This window comes from Neofelis nebulosa, chromosome 3, assembly GCF_028018385.1.
Source record: "Neofelis nebulosa isolate mNeoNeb1 chromosome 3, mNeoNeb1.pri, whole genome shotgun sequence".
In the NCBI taxonomy this organism is placed as follows: Eukaryota; Metazoa; Chordata; class Mammalia; order Carnivora; family Felidae; genus Neofelis; species Neofelis nebulosa.
This window is the reverse complement of record NC_080784.1, coordinates 35665925-35688860: the sequence shown is the minus strand read 5'-3', so window position 1 is coordinate 35688860 and position 22936 is coordinate 35665925. Positions and strand designations below refer to the sequence as shown.

At 48.1% G+C, this 22936-nt stretch overlaps 1 protein-coding gene across 1 annotated transcript in view; it reads right to left on the bottom strand.

Moving 5' to 3' along the window:
* The window catches only part of LOXL2 (lysyl oxidase like 2), a 90438-nt gene extending 68816 nt beyond the window's left edge, over positions 1-21622 (bottom strand). Inside the window, exon 1 of the mRNA XM_058720309.1 lies at positions 21390-21622. The gene's annotated coding sequence lies outside the window, so the exon portion shown is untranslated. The remainder of the gene's footprint in view (positions 1-21389) is intronic.
* Positions 21623-22936: the final 1314 nt, after the last annotated feature.

Sequence of the window (22936 nt, the reverse complement as noted above, 5' to 3'; positions counted from 1 at the left end):
CAGGGCAGTGCCGGGCTCCGAGGGAGCGGTGTCCCCTTGCTGCTCGCGCCCGCGTGGGTGATCTGGCACTCGACCCGGCCCCCAGGCTTAGCGCGGTCCCTGGCATACGTTAGTCCCTTATTTTAAAAGATTTGGATAAGGACAGGGTACAGCTGGCTCAGGGTAGGCCCATCCTCATTCCTGGAAGGTGGGGTGGGGGTGGGGGGCGGTGCAGAAGAGGCCAGGCAAACCGCAGCCCTCGCAGATGGTGGGTAAGTGTCACAGTTTTACTTGTAAACAACAGACCTGCCATGGGGCAGACGTTCTGAGGTTATAGCTGGGTTGGCACAGTGGGAGTGCTCTATTACCCCTAGCAAACCATTTCCCCTTCTTCAGTGTTCCTCTCTGTAAAATATATACATCGTTCGGACCTGTGAGAAAATATATTCAGCCAATGAAAACAGGGGCAAAGCAGAGGAAAACTGGATTAGGTCATCCTCACTTTTCCCTGGGAGGTGGGAGCCCCATCGTGGCCCAAGCTGCCTTCCCCAGTCCTGGCTTTCTCATACTAAGCGACTGCTCTCATCTGCTGTAGGTGCCTTGTGTGAATTTTCTGCTGTGAGAATAGAGGGGAGGGGTGACCAACCACGGCCAAACCTCAAACAAGAAAGACTCCCTCAACTTTCTGCCATTACCGTAAATAATGTCTTGTATTGCATACATGCTCCTTCCAGAAAGGATCATTAGAGCAAGGGAAAATGTCATTTTTTTAACTGAACAATTGCAGGGTATGGGACTGAACTTTGGTACAGTAAAGCTCCCTCTGTGGATTTATCCTCTCAGAGGAGGTGACGATAAGTTAGGGTGCAGAAAAACACCCCGTCCCTTCTGTTCTTGCAAGAATGGAGGGACAGTCTGTATGACCTCCTAGTTCCTGTGCCCTACCTCCTTATTCGGCTCCTTTCAGTTCATAGAATCTGTATAAATGAAAAGTACTATCATACTTACTGAGTATTTAACTGAGCACCTATTTATTTTTTTAAATATAATTTATTGTCAAGTTGGCTAATATACAGTGTATACAGTGTGCTCTTGGTTTGGGGGGTAGATTCCCGTGATTCATAGCTTGCATATAACACCCAGTGTTGAGCACCTATTTTGTAGCCAGTATGGAGCTAGCTGCTGTGGGAGAGACCTAAGAAACGGAAGGTGCTCACATTCTTGTGGGATTGGTCCTATCTCCCCATCTAGAATGTAAATTCTGTTCTCATTTTTCTCCCATTGTCTCTTGGGCTGGTCCCATCTCTCTGGAATGGGAGAATTATAAGAAGAGAATGTACTCAAGTTTTAAATAGTTGGGCCCAGACTATGGGAGCATTAAGACTTACGGGTTTAGGGGGGCACCTGGGCGGCTCAGTTGGTTAAGCATCCGACTTTCAGCTCAGGTCATGATCTCACAGTTCATGGGTTGGAGCCCCGTGCTGGGTCCTGTGCTGATAGCTCTGAGCCCGGAGCCTGCTTCGGATTTTGTGTCTCCTTCTCTCTCTACCCCTCATGCTCTTTCTCTTTCTCAAAAATAAACATTAAAAAAGGAGTTATGGATGTATGGATACAAGAGGTCTGTGTGAGTTCGAACAAAATCAGAGAAGGTTTTTGCCACAAAGGACCATGCAGGGCCATTTGAAAGGGGAAGGCCATGTCGGGGGTCACCTGGCTAAGGGAGCAAGTGCAGTGGCTAATTTTTATCTCCTGGTTCCCAAATGCAGGACTCCTCCCACTTCAATACAAAGGTCAGGAGAGGCTAGGGGAGGAGGAAGGCCTTGAGCAGGGCTGGGAAGAAGAATTAGGAAAAGAAAACGTGGAGTAGTCTGGACTAGAGCATATGATGTGACTAGAGCAATAGGTGTGGAAATAAGCAATCTGTGCAGGGACAGAAAGAGGTGGCTTCCGAACACAGTTTTTAGAAGGGGCTGGAAAAGGATGGATGGGCAGATCTTCAGAGCAGGAGGGGAATTCAGAGTCAGCAAGTAAGGTTATTTCCATAATCAAAAGTGGAAATTCAGGCTCTAAAAGTAAAGCGTCCCCAAATCAATAGCGCTCGGAGGTGGTGAAGGCAGGGTTTGGACCTTTGTGTTCTGATTCCAAGATACTCAACCGGACCTTCCGGGGAACCAATGGTGCCAATAGATACGAGAGGAGGGGCCGCCGGGAGGCAAGAGGACCTACACAGTGGAAGATGAGGGAGTCAAAGGTCCCCTCCCAGCCACTTTACTTGAATAGCGTTTTGACCTATGATCCTAGAGGTTGTTTTTAAATCACCGCGGAGAGGCATGTCAAGCATCAGATGGCCATCCGATCAGATCAGCGGATGTGGCTGGAGCAGCCGTGGCACGGAGTAGATGCGCACACGGAGGGGTCGTGGAACACGTGTTTGGGGTGGGCTCCGTAGCAGAGCATCAGTTGGTGATAGTGAGAGATCCAGGGAGGAAGCACCACTGCAGCAGCAGAATCAGGATCCGGGTTCAGAGAGGGAGGGATTAGCCCCCAGAAAGACTGACCAGAGCAAGGTAAGAGACACAATTCAACCCATACCAACTGTCTTCTCACCTAGGCCATTTGGGACCTCAGTGGATTCATAAAATCTTAGAACCAGAAAGTTCTTAAGATTATTCATCCAGTGCCCAGGATGGCAAACGCCCAGCAGGCACACCGCCCTTCTCCCGCCCTGCCCTGTGGCAGTCATCACAAACCCGTGCCAGTACTCTTGCCTCTTACGTCTTGCTCCCAGACACCCTACATAGCCACCATTAGCTGGTTGAATCTGACATGCAAATCGACATCTGCTTGCCTTCCCTGTCCCAGCCCACCCTCTTCATGGCACAGATGAGGGACTGGAGGCTAGGGGTGGCAGGGACTCAGGTTACAGAAGAGACTGAGAACCTGAGGTCTTGTCATGGTCCCTGGCTGCATCCTGGGGTCCAGCAGGATGCTTCCAGATCCTCTGCAAGCTGACCTCAGCCAAGAACTTAGAGCCTGACTGAAAAACCAAGAACTTAGAGCCTGACTAAGAACCAAGTTCTTAGAGCCAAGAATTTAGAGCCTGGGACAGACAAAGGCATCTCAGATAGATAGAATTGGACACCAAGGCACCCAATTGGCCAAGACACCCAAGGTCAAGAAAAGGCTCTGCCAACTACTAACCATGGACCATGGGTCAATCCATTAAACTCTTGGTCTTCATTTCTTTTATCTATAAAATGCAATGAGATGTGTGTGTGTGTGTGTGTGTGTGTGTGTGTGTGTGTGTGTGTGTGTAGATTAAATGAAATCATGTAAAAATTCCTAGCATACAGCATAGACTCATGCACATTAGTTTTCTTCTTGCCTTCCTGCCAGCTCAGTACCCCTTGATTTGAGTACCTACAGTACTCAGCAAATAGTTATTGAGTGAATAAATATAAATTCCTCCTCACATCTTCACCCCTGCCTTTTTCTTCTGATCTAGGTGCATTGAAAAGGAAGGTGATAAATTCGTTCCTCATGAAATGATCGTATTTAGGAATTTAACATATTAAAGAATAAATGAATTATTGCTTTAAGGACTTTTACGTTGTAACAATGAACTCCTAGATACGAATTCCAGTAGTCGAATTTTACATATTGCACCATGTTAGAAGTAAGGGCAACGGGTTTTTCATGAGTAGGTGGACCTTCCTGTGCCTTTCAGATGAGCTGACGTAGGTGCCTGCTTACCTCTGAAGTTCACTCTGTGTAGTGAAGGTGGTAGGCAGACGGGGTGATTTATGGGGGATGAAGACGCCCTGGGATAATAAAATCTCGCCCCCACAGATAATCAATGCTTAGTATCTAGACAAAAGTCTTGGGCTGTAAGATGGGCTCTAAGAGACGCAGAGTAAGGCATAGTACCAACCCATCACATCTGATTTCCTGCGAAATGTGCCAACCCCCTGTACACACCTGTTTGCCCTCAAAGGATGAGCCCCTACCCACATGCTGGACTCGACACGCTCAGGGCCTGTGAATGTCTCAGGCAGTGAGCAATGCTGACACCCAGAAGGGAGAACGGTTGTGTCCGCGGGGCCCACATGGCAGACCCATGGGGAATGGCAGCTCCTCAAGACCCACTTCCTCTGAGGGGCGCCCGGGTGGCTCAGTCGGTTGAGCATCCGACTTTGGCTCAGGTCATGATCTCACAGTCCGTGGGTTCGAGCCCCGCTGTCAGCACAGAGCCCAGAGCCTGTTTTGGATTCTGAGTCTCCCTCTCTCTCTGCCCCTCCCCTGCTCATGCTCGGTCTCTGTCTCAAAAATAAATAAAACCATTAAAAAAAAAAAACCCACCTCCTCTGAGAAGCCTGCTCCAGTGACTTCTGCCTTCTTGGCTTACCTCCTACAACACCCCTCCTACAACACCGTTAGCTATGCTCAGGAAGCTGGAGGGGGCTGGGCATCATCTCTTGCTTTGAGTGTGCCATGGAAGCCACGCACATTCCATTCCCTCTCTGAGGCCATTTCCAAATAGATGCCAGCTTTGGGAAGGAAGGCAGAGTGAAGGCTTATGGGACAGCTCCAGAGCCTTCCCCTTGAACGTAACGTTATAGTGGAAGGTGCCGAGAGGCAGATGTGCTCTACCTTCGGGGTCAGGTCATTTTGTTGTGCACAGATGGTGGTGAGCAATTCCCCACTAGTTCCCCCACCGGGGACATATGCGCTTTCTTGCTCTCTGCCTGTTTTATGTATTCATTTGCACCCCCACTTCTTCCAAAAGTATGACTTCTGCTTTTATACAGCAACCTGGACACTACACGGGCTGGCATTTTTAAGGTAAGATTCTGTTAAAGAGAAAGCTGGATTAAAAAAAAAGAACCCTGTATTTATTTACTTATTGTACTCATTCTGTATCTAGTACTGTATAAAAAGTGCTTTACAGGTATGAACCAATTTAATTCTCTAGACTAGAGCTTCCCAATAGAAACACAATGCGAGCCACATATGGGATTTAAATTTTTCTAGCAGCCACATTAAAAAAGTAAAATGAAATGGATGAAATTAATGTTAATGGTATTATATCTTATGTCCCAAATATTATTGTTCCAGTATGTAATCAATATACAATTATTAGGGGCGCCTGGGTGGCTCAGTCAGTTAAGCATCTGACTTCAGCTCAGGTCATGATGTCACACTTGTGAGTTCAAGCCCCATGTTGGGCTCTGTGCTGACACCTCAGAGCCTGGAGCCTGCTTTGCATTCTGTGTCTCCCTCTCTCTCTGCCCCTCCCCTGCTCGTGCTCTGTCTCTCTCTCAAAAATAAATAAACATTAAAAAAAATATATATGTATACAACTATTAATGAGATACTTTACATCCCTTTCTTCTACTAAGTCTTTGAGATCTGGTGGGTACTTTACATTCACAGCACATCTCAATGCGGACAAGTACATTTCAGGTGCTTGGTGGCCCCACTTGATGGTGGCTGCCATATTGGACGGCACAGCTCCAGGCAGCCCTCTGAGAGTATTATAAGCATCCCTATCTCCCTGAGGAAAAACTGAGGGACAAAAGGCTACGTGATTTTCGTAAGGTCACATAGCTAAAAGGTGATCGAGCTGGGATTTGCATCCAGGCATCCAGATACCAGAACTGAGACGTTTATTCATGAGTCATTCTTATCCCTGTGACTGAGAAAAGCACACTCTGGTATACTCAGCCTTGCCCAGTGACCAATTTGCTTAAGAAGACTGCTTTGGGTTAAAGGATTTGAGCTTCCCTAAGAAAGGTACTAGGCTCCGGGCATCTGGGTGGCTCAGTCGGTTAAGTGTCCAACTTCAGCTCAGGTCATGATCTCGAGTTTGAGCCCCACATCATGCTCTGTGCTGACAGCTCAGAGCCTGGAGCCTGCTTCAGGTTCTGTGTCTCCTTCTTTCTCTGACCCCCCACCCCCCACTTGTGCTCTGTCTCTCTCTCTCAAAAATAAAATAAACATTAAAAAAATTTTTAAGAAAAGATGTATTAGGCTCCCAATGGTGAAAAATAAAAGCAAAGCTTGAATTTTAATTTGGATAAAACAAACAACAGAGCACTATGTCTCTTACCTTCTCTGGCCCCTAATCGTAAACAAATATGGTCAATTCTCCCTTTACCTTTCTGGACGTTTGATGACATTTGGATTGATGAAAGACACATTCCTCCTCTTCACACCTGCTCTCTCAGTCCTTAGTCAGAGATTTTTATTCTACTAAAGACATCAGAAAAATGGTGGAGACCTCTGGCCAAATGTAGTATCTGATCCCACAGCTGGGGGAGTTTTTAGACAACAGGAAGATCTATTCAGCATTCACGTTTGAAGAACTCCCAGGTCATCCACGGCCATGTTTAATTCCAGGAAAACCTTCTACCCTGAACACAAGCCAACTGGGTCAGCAGAACCTATCTGCAGCTCGTTCACACATACCAAAAAGCAAGCTCAAGAGGGTTTCAGCAACCCTCTCCAGGCATGCTGAGGAAAGTTCACAAGGGGAAAGCTCACCTTGGAGAGTATTGTCAAAACCTCATCTGACTGAAGTCTGGGAACTACTGCAGCAGATGGTCTTAATTATTCACACAGTTTAGCTCGGGAGTGGGCCATCGTCAGAGGGTTCAAGGCAAGATGCCCATGGACTGCAGTGTTTGATTAACATGAATGAGAGGCAGTGCGTGCCAGAAGAAAGTTGGCTGTGACTGTGGCTTATCAGAACGTGCTAAATGATCTCTCCCAATATGTTCTCGCTGGGCTCCTGGCTAAGCAGTTGAGGACATTCTCACATTCAATTCAGTCCACCGGAGGATACAGCTTTCACTCGGTCGATACTAGGGTAAGCTACGCCAAGAAGAGGTATTATACTCCAGGGAGTATCTGGGAGAGATACGGGAAGAATTCCTTCACATCACTGGGATTGCAGGTCCCAGGCATTCCTGACAAACATCAGGCAGCATCAGCTCACCTTCTTCAAGGGCCGTGAGCACCCTCTATAAACAGTGAGCCATTCAGACAGCCGCACACTCTTCCCCCATGAAGAACAGGCTGGACCCGCTGCCACCTCTCTACTGTCAGGAAGCGGTTTAGAGGCGCGCGGACCTGGGTTCAAATCTCATTTCCCCTACTCCCTCTGTGACCTCAGGCACACTTAGATTGTCTAAGTCTCTGTAGTTCATCTGTCAAATGGAAACGGTATCTACTTAAAAGCAACTTTTTAAAGGGAAAGCAAGAAACACCTGCTTTTCAGGATTGTTACAAAAATCAAAGGTCGGGGGCGCCTGGGTGGCTCAGTCGGTTAGGCGTCCGACTTCGGCTCAGGTCATGATCCTGCGGTCCGTGGGTTTGAGCCCCGCGTCGGGCTCTGTGCTAACAGCTCAGAGCCTGGAGCCTGTTTCAGATTCTGTGTCTCCCTCTTTCTCTGACCCTCCCCTGTTTGTGCTCTTTCTCTGTCTCAAAAATAAATAAATGTTAAAAAAAAATTAAAAAAAAAATCAAAGGTCGTACTTCTTATGTTCCTGATCCACAGTAGGTGGTCAAAAATGTCAGGTAAAATATTTTGGTTCAAATAGGTGGAGCCTGCTAGACTTGGGTCGGGCAATTCAAGTGCCAACCACAAGATGCTAAGCCGTATTATGCAAGTGGTTGTGCTTAATTTTGATCTTCAGGTTTCCCCAAGTGTTATCTGGGGAACTGGGAACTCCCAAGGATGAGCTTAGGTAGTTCCTCCTGGATCCAGCTCTTGGAACAACTTATTTGAAAACGAGAAATACACATTTGCTCCAGAGAATATATGATTTGGAGAAAAGCTTAATTACCTCAATCAATAGGTGTCTTCACATGTGCTGGATAAGCTAGGTGGGGTGCTAAATCATGCGAAGTTCAATGGGAGGGTGCGCTCCAGGGAGTCTGTCTATAGTGTCTGCAAATAAGACTTTTAAATGGGGTTTATGTCATCCAATGCTATGACTCCAACAGTGGCATTGTTCTCATCATGGATGAATATTTGAAAATCCTTTACCTAACTTGAACCCACCAGGGCTCCAAAAGGCAAAAGAGGAAATGTAAAAGTGGAATTTCCAGGGTCCTTTTCTTAGGCTACTATTTGACAGCTGAATCATTTTGCCTAGCAAAGAGTATGAAAGGCCGACTCTAAAAAGAAACCCTGAGTCTCAAGATTTCCTTGGGGCTTTCAAACGTTTTCCTTCCCCCAGAAGCGGTCCCATCTGAATCACTCCATCACCTCCCTTGAAAGGGGCATTCTGTGCTAGAGAACCTGCCTGCCTAAAAACATTTTCGGAAAAGTGGCTATTGACTGGCCTAGCCTTAAACAATATGACAGACCACGGCCCCTTACCACCGACACCTCACTCCGTGGCACCCAGTCAAAAAATGCCCCGCATGACCCAGCTGATTCCTAGTCAGTAACAAAGGCATGCACAGACGAGGGGGGGGGGGGGGGAACACACTGTAAACACCATTCGCCGTTTGCACGGCGGCGTGCGTTTAGCAAAAAGCACTGCTCTTCTACAAGCTGATCCTCTTAACCGTTTCCCTTCTTCCCACCCACCAACACGACTGTCTGAGGCCCTCCTCAAGCAGGCCTCCCTTGGGTTCCAGCTTTCCATGACTGGCCCTGCCATTTCTAGGCCCTTCCGAGGTAGGGAAATGATTCATTCCTCGCAGCCCTTGCTCCACATCTTGTGCTCCGGAGCTCCCAGTAGTGGGCCTTCCTGCTTCGTCGCATAAACAATGGCACCACTCCCCAGCCATGAGCAGTGGCCCACGATGCAAAGGGCACTTGCTCAGCGTTCGCTGAACAGGGGAGCACAGAACCCAGTGGGATTCTTTCACCCAGACAGAACGCTCCACTTAATGTCTCTGCCAGATGTCGGCATTCAGATATGGGGTCAAGGGGTGGGGTGGGGGCTGTCTCCTTCATCAGACCCTCACTGCTAGGGATTCCTGCTGGATCAGCAGGACTGATGAATGGTTCTCATTCATGGCCCAGAGCACACCGCGGGGAGGCTACCCCAGCTGTGGTCCGGGTGCTGCTTCTGGCCCCACATGGAACACATTCCTTTGTGGAAGAAGGCTGCCTTTGGTGAGGGGGGTGTGCTCAGAGAATGAGGGCAGCGGTGGGGGATGATGGGGCCTTTCTGAACCACCTCAGACAAGAATGCAGACTTTGACACCAGGCTTGGCCAGGGCTGGCCCATTTGGCCCCTGGCCAAAGATTCCACCTCAGCCCTGTCTATTTCTGGCCACAGAGCAGGAATGTTCAGGGCACCGGGAAATGGTGAGAAGGTAAGCATATAAAGCTGAATTTTTTTTTTTTTCAGCCTTCAGAAAGAGGCCTTTGTCGGGCATAATTTGTTGTGATCAACTAGGGTTCCCCACAGTCCATCTCTGGCTCTGGATGGAATCTCATTTTAACCAGGCTGCTTCTTGGGGAGGCTGAAGGTACAATTTCAGACTCTTAAAAGTGTGCCTAATGGAGACTGTCAGACTGGATCAGAAAGGGAAAGCCAAATACATATAGCGTCTATAAGAGACACATTTTATCTCTATAGCACATAGTCCATAAAGAAAGGCAGAGAAAACCCAAAAATCAGTGCTGCTGTTTGAAGGCAATACCATTGTAATGGCGGTGGGAACAGAGTGACGCAAAGATGCCCATTGGATTCAAATTAACCAATCCGTGGCCCTAAAAAAATGAAGGCCTAGTCTGACTCCAGGATAACCTACAATAATTGAAAGAACACAGTGTTGGCATCTGAGAGTGGTCAAGATTCAGATCTGGCTTCTGCAACTAGAGAAGGGTCTTACCATCTTAGTGAGTCACATAAGAAGTATCAAGGGCCCAGGGCGCCTGGGTGGCTCAGTTGGTTAAGCGTTGGACTTTTGGACTTTGGCTCAGGTCATGATCTCACAGTTTGTGGGTTCAAGCCCCACGTTGGGCTCTGTGCTGACAGCTCAGAGCCTGGAACCTGTTTCGGATTCTGTGTCTGCCTCTCTCTTTGCCTTTCCCCCACTCATGCTCTGTCTCTCTCTCTCAAAAGTAAAAAAAAAAAAAAATTACAAAAAAAAAAAAAAAAAGAAGTATCAAGGGCCCAGTAGAGTGACTGGCTCATAGCAATGCTCAATGAGTGGTAACTATTATAATTATAAAATCAGCAAGAACCTGGAAAAATCCAAGGAGGGGCTTCACTTCACCCACTGACCACTCTTAACACACCACTTAGGTAACAGGTTTTAACCAACCCCCCACCTCCCCTCCTCTGTACACACACTCCAAACATACTGTTTCCCAGAGCTACAATCAGTAGCCAAACTCATCTGAGTTTCTGCACCACTTTAGGGGGAGGAAAACAGAAGCCAGAGCCAGAAGGGTGTGCAATCCAATCACTGCCAACAAGTCGTGTTTTTAGGGCAGGAAGTGTAGTTAGGGATGAGACCCACTGCATGCAAATTTATGGAGCACTGGTCCAGGCAGAGACAGGTGGGGAGGGGCTTGGCCATGCTTATAAGAGGAGTATACTGAGTGGGAAGTGGAGGGAAGTCTGGGCTAGAGGGAGTATACAAACCATTTTTTCAAAGAGATGCCTCCTCAAGAGTGGCCACGGAGGTACTGGTTAGCTTTCCTTGTGCCTCAGGTAGGGCTAGTCTTAGCAGGACTCACTTTTGGCTTTCTAGACTTTCTGTGTCCCCACTAGTTTCCAGGCCAAGCCCTCATCCAAGTGATGCAACCTCAGTCAGCAGTCAGTTCTTCAGGCCTGAGCCCCTCAGATGAGAACTAGACCCAGGGGGTCCAGCCAAGGAGGGAGCAGCCACATCTCTGCCTTGTCTGGAAATGTCTGGCTACACAGAGGAGGGGGTAGGAGCGCCGTTCTCAACTTTGTTAAGAGCCTGTGATCTGGGATTCTGCTGTCCATTAGAAGCAGTGGCTTCCTTCCAGAAGCCCGGTGAGTAATAGCAGGCACTGACTGCCACATCACCAAAGCTGGCGGGGCTCAGCTGCACAATGCCAACTGGTGCTGTGTCACTGATGATCATTCCTGGAGATAATGGCATCTGCAGAGTAGTGACATATACACATGGACCTACAAGTTCTTGCTCTTCCTGGGGGAGGTAGACTTTCTCAGCTACCTTTGGACCTGATCAGTGTCAGTGGTGCTGATCACAAGTCTTTTCGGGGCCTCCTAAGAATGATTCTAATATTCTCACTGCATTTCCAGCCATGGCATGGCTCCCACTGGTGGCTACAGGATGCCTCCACTTTCTTTAGCATGACACGTACTTCCTTCAACCCACAACCATAGGTTTAGCCACACTGACCTGAGTGCATGTGGTCCCCAGAAGATACCTGCTTCCACACTTCCCTGACTTTGGTCTTGCTGTTCTTTGTTCTAGGATACCACATATCTACCTCCTGAACACCTGTTACTCTATGTTTAGGAATCTACCCACATGTATATATGGAAAGTCTTCAGGAATCTACTAAAAGACTATCAGAACTGGTAAGAGTTCAGCAAGGTTATAGGATACAAGGTCAATATACAAAAGTTAACTGTTTCTATTCACTTTCAAAGAACAATCCAAAAAGGAAATGACAAAACAAATTCCATTACAATGGCATCAGAAAGAATAAAATATTTAGGGGCCTCTGGGTGGCTTAGTCGGTTAAGCATCTGACTTTGGCTCAGGTCATGATCGCATGGTTCATGGGTTCAAGCCCTGCATTGGGCTCAAAGCTAACAGCTCAGAGCCTGAAGCCTGCTTCAGATTCTGTGTCTCCTTCTCTCTCTGCCCCTCCCCTGCTCATTCTCTCTCTCTTTCTCACTCTTTCTGTCTCTCAAAAATAAATAAATGTTGAAAAAAATTTTTAACATAATATTTAGAAACAAATTTAACAAACGACATGCAGAATTTATCCTCAGAAAGCTACACAGTTTTCAAAGATATTAAAGATCTACATACATGGAAAAACATCCCATGTTCATGGATTGGAAGACTTAATGTCATTAAGATGAGAATACACATTAATCTATGAATTCATCAAAATCTCTATTAGAATCCCAACTGACTTTTTCACGGAAATTGAAAAATTGATTCTCAAATTTATGTGGAATTGTAAGGGATCCAGAATAGCCAAGACAATTCTGAGAAAGGAGAACCAAGTGGGAAGACTCACACTTTCCAATTTCAAAAGGGCAAAAGGTTAACACAAAGCAACAGTTATTAAGACAGTGTGGTACTGGCACAGGACAGACACACAGATCAATGGAATATAACTGAGAGTCCAGTAATAAACTCATATATTTATCAGTAATTGATTTGGACATGAGTATCCAGACAATTCAATGGGGAAAGGCCAGTCTTTGTAAAAAGAATGGTGCTGGCATAACTGGATAGCCACACATAAGAGAAAGACGCTGGACTCCTCCTCCACACTATTTACAAAAATTCATCCAAAATGGATCAAACATCTGCATATAAAAGCTAAACTACAAAACTCATAGAAGAAAACGTAGGGGTAAATCTTCATGACTTTGGATTTGGCAATGGTTTCTCAAATATGACACCAAAAGCACAGGCAACAAATTAAAAATATGTATGTTGGACTTCATCAAAATTTAAAGTGCATCAAAAGGCACTATCAGGATGTTTCATGAACCAGGGCAGCAGTAGTATGGGTAGGAAAAAAGGCATAGTGATCAAGTATTTACTGTACTATTTACATGTCTATCTCCCTTTCAAGCCTGTGAATCCCCTTGAGGGCACATAATCCCTGTATCCCCCGAATCCATTATAGTATAAATGCTGAGTACATGTGATGTCAACTGAGAAACAAGGAGACACTATCAAGAAGGTGAAAAGACAATTCACAGAATGGGAGAAAATATCTGTAAATCATAGATCTGAAAAGTGTCTAATATCCGGAACATATAAAAACTCCTACAATTTGGGGTGCCTGGGTGGCTCAGTCAGTTAAGTGTCTGACTCTTGATTTTGGCTCAGGTCATGATCTCATGGTTTGTGAAATCAAGCCCTGCATCAGGCTCTGTGCTGACAGTGAGGAGTCTGCTTGGGACTCTCTCTCTCTCTTTATCTCTATCTCTCTGTCCCCCTCCCCTGCTCTCTCTCTCTCTCTCTCTCTCTCTCTCTCTCACACACACACACACACACACACACACACTTTCTCTGTCTGAAAATAAATAACATTTAAAAAAACTCCTACAATTCAATAAGAATAAGCCACCTAATTTAAAAATGGGCACCGGACTTGAACAGATATTTCCCCAAAGAAGATATGCAAATGCCCAATAAACACCTAAAAAGATGCTCAACATCATTAGTCACCAGGGAAAAAGCAAATCACAACCTCAATGAAATACCACTTTGCATACACTAGGATGGCTATACAATGTTTGAAAAAAAAATTTTTTAATGTTTATTTACTTTTGAGAGAGAGAGAGAGAGAGACAAAGTGCGAGTAGAGGGGAGGGTCAGAGAGAGAAGGAGACGCAGAATCTGAAACAGGCTCCAGGCTCTGAGCTGTCAGCACAGAGCCCGACGCGGGGCTTGAACTCACAGACCGAGAGGTCAGGACCTAAGCTGAAGTCAGACGCTTAACCGACTGAGCCACCCAGGCGCCCCTATACATTTCTTTTAAGGGGGAAAAAGTAGGTGTTAGTGAAGATGCAGAGAAATTGGAACCCCCATACATTGCTGGTGGTAATGTAAAATGGTACAGCCGTTGTGAAAAACAGTTTGGCAATTCCTCAAAAAGATAAACATAGAATTACCATATAACCCAGCACTTCCACTCCTATTTATATACCTAAGAATTAAAAACAGATGTTCAAACAAAAGTTCGTATACAAATGTTTATGGCAGCACTATTCATAATAGCTAAAAGATGGAAACAATCCAAATGTCCCCCAACAATGAACAGATAGGGGCGCCTGGGTGGCTCAGTCGTTTGAGCCTCTGATTCTGGGTTTTGGCTCAAGTCATGATCTTGCTGTTTGTGGGTTTGAGCCCCACACTGGGCTGTGCAGCTGGCAGTGCAGAGCTTGCTTGGGAATGCTCTCTCTCCCTCTCTCTCTGTCCTTCCCCCACTCACGCTGTCTCTGTCTCTCTCAAAATAAATAAGCTTAAAAAAAAAAGCAATGAACCCATAAACAAAATGTGGCATATCCATACAGTGGTATATTATTTGGCCATAATAAGGTATGGAGTATGTGTACGTGTCACAACATAAATAAGGCCTGGAAACATGTAAAGTGAAAGAAGCCTTATGTTTGATTCCATTTATACGAAATATCCAGAATTGGCCACATCTAGGCAGGAAGCAGATTAGCAGGAATGGGCGTGGGGAGTGAGGGTAGGGTGGGGGAGGAGAAGGAGGTGACAGGTAAGGGACACAAGTTTCTCTTTCCGGTAATGAAATGCTCTAAAACGGACTGTGGTGATGGTTGTACATATCTGTGGATATACTAATATCCATTGACTCGAACACTTTAAATGGGTGAATTATATAGTATGTAAATTACATCTCAACTAAGCTTTAAAAAATGGGCTTAAATGACACTTTAAGAGTATATATTTATGAAGTAGCCGCTACATGATAAACACTGTATTAGGCACTGGGAATTCAAAGATGACTCTGATGTGGGTTCTGCCCTCAAGGAGTGCACACAATACTTACAGAAGCAGGAACAGTACAGAATGAGATACAGGAGTGAAAGGAGGAGGCGGTGATCACACCTGAGGATGAGGAACAGGAAAAGCCTTAGACATTGACACTGAGCAGGTTGTGGAGGCAAATTTGAATTTGACAGCTTGGGGGTGGGGAGATCATCCCAGGCAGCAGGTAGGGCTGGTCTGAAATAACAAAGTGTCTTTTGGAAGCCGTGTGTGGTGCAGATAGGAAGATGAAAAGCAGAGGCGCTGCGGGGTGGGGATGATGAGAGGTGGGAGAGATGACAAGCAGAGGGCCAGCAGAGAGGGAACTTGAATGTCATGCTAAGAAATGCTGAGTTTTCCTTTTGGGGATAAGGAGCCAATGGACAGTAAAGCAGGGGCAGGGCGGGGTGGGGGGGGGCGGTGACGGGGGCAGATTTGTGATCTAGAGCAGGAGTCAGCAAACTGCAGCCCACGGGCCAAATCTATAAATACAGTTTCTGGAAATGAAACTTTATTGGAACACGGCCATAATGAGTTCTTTACTTGCTATCTGTGGCTGCTCTCCCACTAAAACAGAGTGTGGACCAATAACAACACAGAGCATATGGACTGTGACGTCCAAAATGTTTGCTATCCGTCCTTAGAGGAAAAGTTTACCACCCCTGCTCTGGAAAGATCACTGTGGCTATTGCATAAAGGAGGGCTTCGTGGGGGTTAAGACCAAGGGAAAGGAGGCCAATTAGGAGACGAGCAACTCTCTCGCTGCTGGGTAATGTTCACGATGTTGGTGTAACTTGCATGGTTGTGGGGTGGAGAGATGGGCCTGGCTTTGTGAGCTGTGGGGAAGGAAAGACAGCTGGGGAATATCAAGTCAAGAAAATCAAGAGTGCCTGGTTTGAGGATGAGAGACCCCACAGGGTTTCACTGATGTGTAAATTTTAGTGTTTTTTTCCTCATCATTAAAATGTTTCTAAACATCATTTTTAGAAGAATGCTCTCAAACAGAGCACCTGAAGTAAAGGCAGCTTAAAAGTTTTTGGGTGGCTCAGTCGGTTAAGCGACTTCGGCTCAGGTCACAATCTCGAGGTCCGTGAGTTCGAGCCCCGCTTCGGGCTCTGGGCTGATGGCTCGGAGCCTGGAGCCTGCTTCTGACTCTGTGTCTCCCTCTCTCTCTGCCCATCCCCCGTTCATGCTCTGTCTCTCTCTGTCTCAAAAATAAATAAACGTTAAAAAAAAATAAAAAAAAAAGTTTTTTATTTTATTTCATTTCATTTCATTTCATTTCATTTTAAGTAATCTCTACACCCAACGAGGGGCTCAAACTCAAGAGTCAGTGCTCTACTGACTCGGCCAGCCAGGTACCCCTAGCTGAAAAGTGTTTTAAAGAAATTATTCTTACCACTTGGTTATGGGCATGCTAGAGCAATTCTAGGCAACCCAGTGGATAATCTTCCTCTCTTCACGTGTTGCAACAAGCCCGAGGTCCACAAATTCTTTGTCTATGCTCTAAGGCTGCCGTTGGCACTAGGTGGGCACTAAGGGGTTGGCGGCCGGCCGTCAGAATAGTATTCTTGACCGGCGATTTTATTTTAAATACACATGTCAAATACCATGTCTTACTCATTTTTGTGTCTCTTACAATGACTGGCAGAGTGTCTGGCACATAGAAGGCCACTAATAAGTCATTTTAGTTAAGAAGGAAGAGAGAGGACCGGGTGGGAAGAGAAGGAAAGGAAGAAGGAAGGAAAATAAGACAGGAAGGCAGTACACGGCCACGAACTTTTCCCCCAAGGCTGAAAACTCATGCTGCAGCAGAAACTGATAAAAGGGCCGTTCTTCAGGTGGATGTGAGTCCCCTTCTTCCAGGGAGAGCCTGGAGGGACCATACTTAGTGGTCATGTGTTAATACAGCTGCAAACGCCAAATATGCTGTACTATCTTCCCCAGATATTTTAAGGAAGTAAGTGGCTTAAATCTCACAACGAATCTCGATGTTTGTGTCTTTCAAACATCTCTCGCAAACTGCCTCGCGAAGAGAAAATGAGCGTCCAATCCCAAGACCCCGAGGTGTAGCTAAAGCAGCCGCATGCAGGCATGAGATGTAACTGAAACATCTTGCTTGACCGTGTGCTCCAGGTAATGTTCTAGTCTTGGTCTAGGCGGTAGTTACACGGGCATGTTCATTTTGTAAAAATACATCCAGAACAGGCAGCTGTACACCCATGCTCACAGCAGCACTATTCCCAACAATCAAAAGGTGGAAGCAACTCAAGTGACCACTGACGAACGAACGGGTAAACAAAATGTGGTACATCCATCCAATGGAATACTGTTCCCTTAAAAAGGAAGGAAACTGACATGCTGCAACATGGATGAAACTTGACCACATAGATGTTGAGTGAAATAAGCCAGTCACCAAAAGACCAAGTACCATATGATTCCACTTACATGAGGTACCCAGAGTTGTCAAATTCATAGAGACAGAAAGTAGAATGATGGTTTCCAGGAGGCTGGGAGGTGGGGGCGGGGTGGGGGCGGGGAATAGGGGGTTAGTACTTAATAGGGATAGAGTTTCAGTTTGGGAAGACGGAAAAGTTCCAGAGGTGGATGGTGGTGACGTCACACAACAATGTGAATGTGCCTAAAGCCACTGAGCCCCACACTTAAAAATGGTTACAATGGTGAGTTTCAAGTTGTGGATATTTTATCACAATAAAACCAAAACCAAAAGTGTATACATGTGTATGCTTAGAATTGGTGCCATTTCACCTACATGTGCTATTCTTGGTGGGGGGTGGGGGAGGAAGTTGACTTTAAAAATGCACTCAATTTTATATTTGTATTTGATTTAGGAAGATAGGAAAAGATCTTTCTTTTTTTTTTTTAATTTTTTTTTCAACGTTTTTTATTTATTTTTGGGACAGAGAGAGACAGAGCATGAACGGGGGAGGGGCAGAGAGAGAGGGAGACACAGAATCAGAAACAGGCTCCAGGCTCCTAGCCATCAGCCCAGAGCCTGACGCGGGGCTCGAACTCAGGGACCGCGAGATCGTGACCTGGCTGAAGTCGGACGCTTAACCGACTGCGCCACCCAGGCGCCCCAGGAAAAGATCTTTCTTACTAGATCTTAGGGTCACGCTGTCACTCTGGAAAGCTGTGCTATGTTTATCCCGCTACTCTTTGGTGCTCCAGGACAAGGCTGGGGGTGGGGGAGTTCATGGATTCAAGTTCAAAGGCAGTGACAAGAAACGGAGCAGAGTAAGCTGTTCACAAGTCATCCACATAATGTTCTCATTAGGCGTATGCTTTTCAGGCAAGCAGCATCATTTTCCCAGAAGATACTCTAAGCATTGTGTTGGGGATGCATCAAGGAGGGCATATGGCAGCTTGCACAAAACCTCCACGGGTCTGCTTGTCTAACAGATTCTGACAACGAAACAACTTGAAAAACGTCTCATCATTCGCATGCGATATTACAGTATGAAGTTGGAGGTATTCCACACGAAGGCATCAAAAGCCTTGGGTAAGAAGAAATGATTAACTGTGGTCCTAATTACATCCTCATTATCTGTTGAGTCTGTTCTCACTCTACCCCCGGACTTGCCACATATCACTTACCTGGGTATGTCGTTTTTGCCAAGAGAAGTGCCAAAGATTTTATTTTGAACTCTGGACAGAAATCTTATCTAAATTGTCACCATCACACTCTTATCACCTTGGAACAAGTGGCTATTCTGAAGGGATGGTCCTGTGCCAAAAGAATTCTCAGACACACGTGGCGGGCAGGAGCGGCCAGCACACCTGGCCAGGTTGGGTTCCCTGCCAAGCATGCACCATGCTCAACAGCAGGAGCACAGCTGGAATTACTAAAAGAAGAAGGTCTGAAGACTCACTTCGAAACTAGACATGCCTGGAGAGCAGAAGATAAGCAGTGCATGGCTGCAGGTGCATGTCTGTGCAATCTGCTTGGCCCTCCCAGTCCTGGCCCACGGTTGCCAGTTCTGCTGGTTCCGGGGGGGTCTGGGGTGGGGCAGCCTGTGGCCACTTCATCTGATGCCTGGTGGCTCATTCAGGGTCCACAGTGCAGCTGGGTTTATGTGACACAGCCACGCGGACAGATCACGAAGACCGTTTTCCAGAGGGGAATGAACAATAATCACAAGCTGTTCTGAATCCAGGCAGCTCCAGGAGTGGGGGACTCTACTCCCTAATGCTCCCAAAGCTATAAGGAAAGAAGCAACTGTCACAGTTGATGTGGCATCACCTAGAAATTCTGCTCCCACGGAGACAGCCTATTAGCTAAGGGGGAAGAGAATTTATGGCTGCCAGAAGACAAGGTGATTCAAGGTTAATGGTTTGCCCCTTTGAGTTCCTACAGTTTGAATAATGGGATTGAGTAACCAGTTTCTCTGTCCCTGACTGCCTGTTTTATGGAAGGTGTGTTCATTCAATGTCTATTTCAGGGCAATGAATATAAGAGCAGAAAATCTAGGAGTCAAGAAATAAGAGATTCCATTTTCCCACATGGCCAGCCAAGGAAGAATTCCAATTCATGAGTCTTACTAATAAGATGTAGAAATGATTTATCACCCCACTTCAAAGCAAATAAGCACAAGTAATGAAAATGCTAAAAGTAAAAAATTCTGGTGTTCTATATCCTCATCAGACCAAGGCAGAATAAACAAAGCTGTCCATAACTGAAGGACTTCAGAGGGAAGTCTCTTCCCTGTCATGAAATTTAGGAATCTCCGACTATAGACACTAGCTGCCAAACTACTCAGGCAATGATCAATGATGGGTAATTGTTCTCAGTGAGATTTCCTTCTGGGGCCTTGGTCTTGTCCAAGAATTCCAGCGACAGCGGATTTGCTCATCCTACTTCCAGACCTAGGAGCCAGAGACTAGGGGGAAAATGCTGCTTCCTAGTTCACGGAGGCCCACCCCGAGTCCTCAAGAGGGAAGCCACTTTCATACGATTCTACAATAAGCTGGGAAATAAACCCAGGCTTCCTGACTTTGCAGCTGATTTACCGCAAGCACCAAATGGCCAGTTATTGCATATTTACACACGGATTTCTAATCACAGGTGTACGGGAAGTGACAAGCTCAGGATGCAGCCAGAGCCAAGAGGAACACTTCAGAGAACAGCCGATAGCCCATGAGCAGCACTGAGAAACAGAGCCACCGTGGCCCAGGACCAGTAAGGGGAACAGGACAAGAGGGAGAGGGAGATGAATAATTTAGCTTAGGCAGGGTCCAGTGATCCAGTCATTCATCTGGGTACTGACTAGGGAAATGAGCATTTCCCTCTTCCTTCTAAGCCCCATCCCTGACCATTTTAAGTACAGAATAACACCATAAATAACTAAAAAGTTCCAGCAAAGGTGACAAATGGGCTTTGGGGGTTCCTGCACAGACAGGCTGGCGGTGGCATAAGGGAGGAGCCGGAGTACAGGAAAGGGGTTCAAGCCCCCACTGACTAGCTCCCTGGCCTTGGGCTTCAGAGCTTTTCCTCCTCTGCAAAGAGAAATGATCGGGCTCATTTTAAGAACCCCGCAGTTCAAAGATTTTAGGGGGCAAAATTAATTTGGGGCATGTTCCGACTTACGTGAACATCGTTCTTCTCACCTGGACCTGAGGTTTCCTAACATTTTGAGCAGTTCGGTGCTTCCCACCCCCACCCCACCAAGTTCCGCCGCGTCCCCTCACCCCACCCGCGCTGGTTTTGGTGGTCTTCGCTTGTTTCTTCCAATCATTTCTAGCTCGGCGCTGATTTACAGCGACACCTCCAGCAGGCAGCTACAGTTAGAGGACTCCCAGATTTGGAGTGGGGGGAGGGTGTGCAGCGCGCAGTGCCCAAAGCGCCTGCGTAAAACTGTAGGCACTGAGTCTTGCGGGATGCGTACAGGGCTAGGATTTGCTCTACCACTGGGGCGACCCTGCATGTACGACCCTCGGGTTAGCTTGTGCTAGTTCTTTCCTACTCCAGGGTCTCTCTGTGATAACGGCGGGAGAGGTTCCCCGGTCCCCGGACAAACCAGCACGACGTGGGAGGGAACACCTTGGGAGCGGACCGCGCCTGTCCTCCTACAGCACTCAGGGCACTCCTGCGCTCAGCCGAGCCTTTCTAGCAGGCTGGGGAGAAAACCCAATTCCGAGACAGTGGGAGATAGAGCACCCAGGCGTACCCCTGGTGGCCCCATCCGCTCTGCCCCAGCCCTGTGCGCTCCGTATCCCCAAAGTCTGGGGACACCCCAGGGCACTCCCCGCTCCCGCGCGCCCCCCACACCCTCAAAAGCCAGAACGCCGGGTAACCCTGGCCCCACGCCGCACCTAGGGCCCACAGAGCCTCGACGGGCTGCGTCCTGCCGGGTCGCAGGAGCCCCCGGCAAGCCAGGAACACAGCGCCCTGATCCCCGGGGCGCGCCAGCTGCAAAGCCTCGCCCGGCTCAGGGAGAGGTGGGGCTGGCCGGTCCGCCCGAGTCGGAAGGGGCACCCGTTAGCCGGCAGGTCCTAGCATCACTCCGAGCAAGCAGCCTTCGCTCCAAGTGCCCGCCACGCAGGTCCGGGGAACCCGCAGCACGGCCGAGAGGGAGTTCCGCAGGGAGCGGACCCCGGGGACCCCACCGGGACGCTCCCGCTTCCCTGCCTACAGCTGTGCGGAGGGGAGGAGCAGGGAGCGCTCTTACTTGGCAACAGAGGCCCGCGCTGGCTTGGCTGGGGCCAGCTTTCCACGGTGGCCCCTCTCCGCGCGCGTCGCCGCTGTGCCCCTTTCCCGAGCCGAGGGGACGAGCCGACTTCTCAGGCCGCTGAAGGAAGCGGGATCCAAGTTGAGGAAGCCGCGGGCCGGAGTCGCTCCTTTACGCTTTTCCCGGTACTTTTAACGCGAGTCGGAAGGCAAACCCCTCCCCGAACCCACCCCCTTCCCGGGAGGTGGCCACCGCTGCAGGCCCGGCCTCCGGCCCCTTTTGTTGTAATTCGAGAGCGGCCCCTCCCCGGGCCCGAGCGGGCTGTGCGGGGGAGGCCGCGCGCCAGAGGTTGCAGCGCTTCCCAGGCTCTTCGCGCCCAGGTTTTCCGAGACTGAGCAGCTCGAGAGGGGGCCCTTTCCTCGGGGAGATTCCTCTACCCACCCCCACCCTCAGCAGCTCCCGGAATTTAACCCTTCGATGCCCTTATGCACCAGCTTTAGGGTCCACGGTTTCCAGAGAACTCAGCGCTGCCCGGCACATAATAGACGTTCAATAAAAACTGGTCGGCGAAGGAGTTCCGAAACCCATGCATCTCGCCTGTGTTTCTTCTCTATGGGGAAGCAGATTCTGAACGTGAAAACAAACGGCCCCCTTTCTTGCTGCAGATCACATCTATGGCCTTTGCAAAGCCTCCCTCTCTCAGGATTGGTTTTCTCCTTTGTAATTAAAGGCTTTGGATTCAGTGACCTCTAAGGTCCTTCCCCGCACGGCAGGGCCAGGATTAACAAGCTCTGCGCTCAGGGAACCCAACAGGACACAGCTAAGGGGTGCATATTTTGCAGAGGGACATTCCATGCCTGGCTCTGAGGCTCACACTGGGGGCAAAGTGAGGGCGTCCTACACGTAGGGGGAGCCCTCTGTGCGGTTTCCCAGGGCTCCTTAAGCAAGAGAAAGGCTTGGCCAGACAGGAGGCAGCCAGCTGTAAAACAAGGCATCCGTCCCTGGGCCTCTGGGCAGGCAGTACCCAGAAGGGACAGACTACAGCAGTCTGTTACATGAAGGGTGGCAATCCTCCTCTTGCCTTCCTCCCTCCTTAGCAAACCCACAGCACCAGCAGTGACAGGTGGTGACTCCCAAATTCCTCTCCAGCTCCGACCTCTCTCTTCACTGTGGATTTGTAAATCCACTGGTCTCCAGGACATCCCCTCCTTGGCCCTCTAGACACTTCCCGTGGCCAGGCTAACTTAGCATGCTGGCCCCCAAACTTAGTCCCTAACTCACAGCCCACCCCAACCCCTGTGAGCTCCGCCTGGGAGAAATGGGGTCTCTGCAGGCCCCTCCTCCTAACCCTCCCCCTCCTCCAATCAGTCCCCTGGTCTGTTGGGCTGGAGAGGAGGGAGCAGGAGGGAGATGGGTGTGGTTACCAAAGGGCAGCAGGAGTCCCTGTGGTGCTGGAATTGTTGGGGATCTTGACTGTGGTGGTGGATACAGGAACCTACACGGGTGATAAAATTGCACGGAACTTAATAAGTGCAGGTGCGTGCACG